This window comes from Perognathus longimembris, chromosome 28 (assembly GCF_023159225.1).
Source record: "Perognathus longimembris pacificus isolate PPM17 chromosome 28, ASM2315922v1, whole genome shotgun sequence".
Lineage (NCBI taxonomy): Eukaryota > Metazoa > Chordata > Mammalia > Rodentia > Heteromyidae > Perognathus > Perognathus longimembris.
The window spans coordinates 50,442,300-50,448,158 of record NC_063188.1 but is presented as its reverse complement, the minus strand read 5'-3'; the positions used below and the strand labels follow the sequence as shown (position 1 = coordinate 50,448,158).

Below are 5,859 nucleotides of genomic sequence, written 5' to 3'. Positions count from 1 at the left end.
AAGTAACTGCTTTATTGTATATGCTAGTAGAAAAATATATTTTCCAATTTCTCTACCACATCAAAAATACCATGAATGTATATATATTATTTTAGCTGTTCTAGGGTTTGTGACTTGATATCATATTCTGGATTTGATGTGTATTTTTTTTTAGTAGACAAACCTGTGGATACTATTTGCTGGTCCTTTTAATATCTTTTGGTGAGAAATGTTTAGTTGTATTTTGACCATGTTAATTATGATATTTATATTATTCTTGCCTCTTGAAAGTTGGTTGTAAACTGAGTGCAGGGGTTTATGCCTGTAACATTCGCTGCATAGGAGGCAAAGATTGGGAGGATCATAGACCCAGGCTACCCCTAATGGTGATAAATGCCATCATAGTGGGAAGCATAGTTCAATGACCTAGGCCAGTTAGGCTATAAGCAAGATGCTCTCCCAAAAATACCCAGGAAAAAAGAGAAGAAATAGTGAGTCAAGTATTAAGAGTTCCTGCCTAGCAAGTACAAGGCCTTGAATTTGAACCCCAGGAGTGTTTTTTTTTTAAAGCTATATTATGAATACAAAAACTTGATTTATTTTTTATTGAAAATATACTCTCACATTCTGTGGGCTATCACTATACTATCCCGATAGTGTAATTTAAAACAAAAGGTTTTATGTATTTTAAAATTTATGCCTAAAACTGTACATATTTATGTAGTAGCATGTGATGTTTTATATACGTATATTTTTGTAGTGTTTAAATAAAGGGAAGTTATATCTGTCAAAACATTTATCATACTTATGGATTGGAAGCACTGCATGGGGGATACTGTTCCAAGATGGCGGTGGGCTGCTGTTGGGTGAAGAAGCAGAAACTGTCCAGTTTGTCCCACTCTGGCTCGGGTAGAGGTGGTGGCGCCTCCTCCTCCTCCCACTGTAGCCAAGAGAGCCAGTGCCGAGCTGGGGAGCTGGGACTAGGAGGCGCCGGTTCGAAGCTCAATGGTCTAGGAGGTCTAACCGGAGGAGGCAGTGGCAGCGGCTGTCCCCTGTCTTCCCCCCAGGGCTGCAGCAGCAGCAGTGGTGGGGGTATCTCCCTGCCGCTACCTCTGAGTTGCGGAGTCGGAACGCTACTTTCTACCCTGGCCACTGCCACTGCTTCATTGCCCTCCTCAGCGTCTGCCACCTCATCCTCCTCGCCAGGCTCCCGGAAGATGGTGGTGCCAGTGGAAATGTGCTGCTTTTGCTTCGATGTGCTCTACTATCACTTGTATGGCTACCAGCAGCCCCAGACCCCCAGGTTCATCAACAAGCCCTGCCCACTCTTTTAACATGGAAGATCGGTCGAGACAAAATATTGCGTGGATGCATAGGTACTTTTTCTGCCATGACTTTGCATTCAGGATTCAGGGAGTGTACACTTACCAGTGCCCTTAAAGATAGCCGTTTTTCCCCAATGACAAGGGATGAGCTGCCACGGCTTTTCTCCTCAGTGTCTTTGCTCACTAACTTTGAAGATGTTTGTGATTATTTGGACTGGGAGGTGGGTGTACATGGCATTAGAATAGAGTTCATCAATGAAAAAGGATAAAAAACACCGCCACCTACATACAGGAGGTTGCAAAGGATCAAGGATGGGACCACATTCAGACTATAGACTCCTTACCGAGGAAAGGAGGATACAAAGCTCCAACTGCTAATGAATTCAGGAAAACCATAAAACTGACCAGGTACCGTAGTGAAAAGATGACCTTGAGTTATGCTGAATGCCTTGTTCATCACCAGCATCATCACTTCCAAAATGGCATTGGACATCCCCTTCCACTATACAACCATTATTCCTGACACTGAGCCATACAACCAGTCATTGGGCCTCTCTGAAGACCTCTTCCCAAGAGACCCTTCTTGGTCTAGCTATCACCTTTACTGTACCATTTTATGATGATAGTTTCCGTTGCCATGGTGAAGCTTCGATATTGTCATTTAAGATCATCATGGTAACGGGTTGGAAAGTGACATTCGTTAAGAAGATCTTGTTTTCTTATTTTTAAGCATTTTTTTCAGCATCATGTATACCTTTTGGGATTTTCTTTTCTTACAATATTAGAATTTTACTTTGCTATCTCAAACAGGTTTCTGTCATTATTGCCTTTCATCCTTTACTTTTTCTTCCTTCCTTCCCATCCTTTTTTGACTGTGGATGGAAGAAAGTGCAGTTTTTAAGGGTCTTGTTTAGATTTGTCTTTAGTAAGTTTTCCTCAGTAAGAGTTATTTTTTGATGGATGGGTTTGGGAGTAATTCATATCAAATTCAGGTGTTTGTATATTACTCTTGAATTTGCCTAAAATTCTCTCTGCTATGGCAGCTTTATATTTAGGCCATCATTCCTTGAGAATGTATTTTTCCTGTGGTTAAAATATATGAACGTTATTCCTAGTAACAAACATTTAAAGATACATGATAGGGCTTGTCACAGAGAATAAGAACCCTTTATGCCTACTATGCTGGTTGTCATAGATAGGGAATACTGCCTCATTCCTTTATAGAATCAGTTCACAAACTAAGTCACTATTTTAAGAAAGTACCTTTCAACTACCTTTCAAATATGCTACAGAAATCATTTTGAAGAGCAGCAAATATTAGGAAGAAAACAGACGCAGCACTTTAGTATCTTAGAGAAGACTATAGTTAAAACTAAGAGGGGTTCAAAAAAGGCAATGTAGAGAAATATTCTTGTAAAATTTATTGTTTCTATGTGGGAAAAAAGAGATTAGACAAATTCCTTACTCTTGATGTATTTTTTTAGCTTAAAAAGTTATTTTGAGCAAATGACCAAAAGACATTTGTCTATTTTCTATTAAGTTAATTTGTTAGGTTTAGGTTTCAGGAAGTCACAATTGGCCAGAGACAGTTGTCACTACCATCTAAAGATAATCTAGTAAAGATAATCTAGTGAAACAAAGCTTCATACATAACATGATTTCAAATATGTTTGCTTGCCATGGAGACAATACCAGAGTTTCAGAGATCTAGGCAAATAGTTTGAATCTCTTTCTGCACTACATACTTTGGATAGAAACACATTTACTTTGTTAAGATGGTCTGTCATACATGTAAAGATGGAGTTGGCATTCAGTTATGCTCTAGGTTAGAGCCTAGCTCATATGTGGGGCTAGTCTTCCCATGATGAGTAAAAGGAGAAATTAGTGATTTCAACAGAAGGTCTGTGTGTGTATCCCCAGGAAATATCCTAGATAATTTTGGAGATGATCTTGACTTTATGGTTATGTGTGAATATATACATATATATAATAAAAAGAGAGAGATATTTGGGGGAAATATATAATTTTTCAAACAGGAAATTGGTGTATCAAATGATAAAAAGTATGCTGCAGAATATTCTAAAACTGTAAGAAGTGTCTCTGAATATTGAAATGATGTAGTTTATACATATAGTTGTTGTGACAAGTGACAGACTGCTAATTCAGAATTCAAACCCCTTTTTCTCGTTTATGAGCTAGTCAGCTGAATCCCTTCTGCTTGCCCCTGGGCAGAGCACAATACTTTACTGTTTGATGAGAGTTCTTAGAAGTTTGATGGTGTTCTTTCATCCACAGCATCCATCATTGAAACAACCATTTTCAGTTGAGATGCCTTAACTAAGAAGCCAATTGTTAGATAGCCTGAAATGCAATCTAGGTAGCCAGTTTCACTGAAAAGAAATGATTCAGAAAAATGTAATCCTTAGACTTTAAAAGAAAGGAATTCAGCATGCTGTTATTTCTGTTTGGGAGCATTTTTGAATAGATTCATCTTTCAATATACAAACAAGAGGCTACCTGATAGAAACTTTTTTGCCCTTATAGGGAAACTGTGCACAAGCTGAATGATACTGTTTGCTGCAAAAAAAGGTAAATGAAACAAACTAAAGAGAGACAAAATAGACCTAGACCAATATTGTGAAATCCATCTTAACTATCATCTCATCAGTTCAGCAGGCTCCTCATCCTGGGTGAGCTTATAGTTAGAAGTTTTTGTGTTTTTTTTTTTTTAAAGAAAAGATCCATCACACACGTATATGTATGTATGTGTACATATTACTTACATATACATACACACATATGTGTGTATTTATGTATGTAATGGTGCTAATCAATCTTGAGCAGGTCACATGACTAGTCATGCGGACTCTAAAATCATATCAGATGTTTTTAAATTCTTGATATATGCAGATGTTATACAGATTTTCATACCAGTGTAATAATGTTGTACTGAAGATATAACCATCCTGCAGGCTTCAAAGGACAAAGTCAGCAATATTTCCCACCATGGCTTGTGGGGGGGGGGGAAGGATGGTTTTGTTTCCTTTTGTATTCAAGTTGATGCACATTGCATTGTGTTTGTGTGTCTAAGTAGCTGTTGACTAAAAGACTTTGTAGTGTAAAGGGTGTTATAAAAATTGTAATGGTGTGCTTCAAACAAATGCTAGACCCTTTTACCTTTCACCTTTGTTGTATACTACAAAGCTGTTAAATATGTGGTTTGATTTAACTTGGAATATGTGAAACTACGTAGCATGTGTCATTAACTTGGACAAACATTCTAATTGTATAGGTTGTGTTCTAGCCAGTTGTGGTTTCTTTGTTGAGAAACACAAATGTGAATTGCACTCTTGTTGGAATATCATATAAGTTCAGTGATCTTTAAACAGCTCAGAAGTAATACTTGAACTTCATATTGAGTAGCACAAAGTTTACATAGCCTCTTATAAATGTTAACTAGTTACACTTAAGTTTTCAGTTTTCCAGTGTAACTTGGTATTTTTTCACTGACCTCTCAAGGTAGGGGAGACGTTCTCAGTGCAATCAGAAGGCCAATTGACGGGTTTAGGAGGGGGACAATTGTTCCTTTAGAATCTGGTACCTGGCTGACTTTAAGAACAACAAAACCCTTCGAGAAATGGAAGCCTTTTTTGCTATATACCAATAAACACATACTATTTTCCAAAAGGATATATTTTCTATGTGTAATTGATGTTCTTTTTCTGTTAATATGTATATATTACACTAAATTTTAAATTGGGCTATTAGTTGTCTATTTTGAACTTGTTAAATGCTAATTAGCATGGATTCCTGGGTCACAGAAACTCTCTTTCATGAGACCAATTGTTAAAAATTTGTCAAACTGGTGGTTTTTACTACAGTGCAGATACCAGTACAGAGTCAAGGAAAATGGAGAGATAGGAACATATGAACCCAAACAAAAAAGGAACAAAATAAAATTCCAGTAATTACTACTATCAGAAAGCAATATATTTATTACTTGACAAAGATTAAAACTATGTACCATGAAAATGTTCAGGGAATTTCAACAAGTGATTTAAAAGCACCAAACAAATATTAGTATTGATGAGTATAATAATTTAAATGAAAAATGCAGTAAATGGTTTGAACAGCCAACAAGAACTAGAAGACTCAATGAACTCAGTTATCATTTGAAATGATGCTGTCATAAGATGAAAGAAAGAATGAAGAAAAACGAATAAAGGTAATAAGTCAGTTCCAAATAAGTTTCAAACTTCATGTAGAATCAATGTTAAATTTAGGCTTGACAATAATTTTTTTTTTTTTTTTTTTTACTCCAAGCTCCAATTCCCACCTTCTGAACACAGTGTGATAGGAGTTGGGCTCTTGAGGTCCCAAAGAGCCCTACTCTAATGGTTAAATGTTGTATAACTCATACTGTGGCTTTCTCACATTGGGGGTCTATTTCCTGTAGTTCTCCCAGGTTGGTATTGTATGCTGATGGCTTTTGAGTCCTGAGTCTCAAGGTCAGCCTTGATCCATGGCTATTCTAAAAATTCCCTGTTGGAGACTC

The 5,859-nt window shown here is 37.0% G+C and overlaps 1 pseudogene; it reads left to right on the top strand.

The window, feature by feature from the left end:
• Positions 1 to 824: 824 nt before the first annotated feature.
• LOC125344156 lies at positions 825 to 1,827 on the top strand (annotated as a pseudogene).
• Positions 1,828 to 5,859: the final 4,032 nt, after the last annotated feature.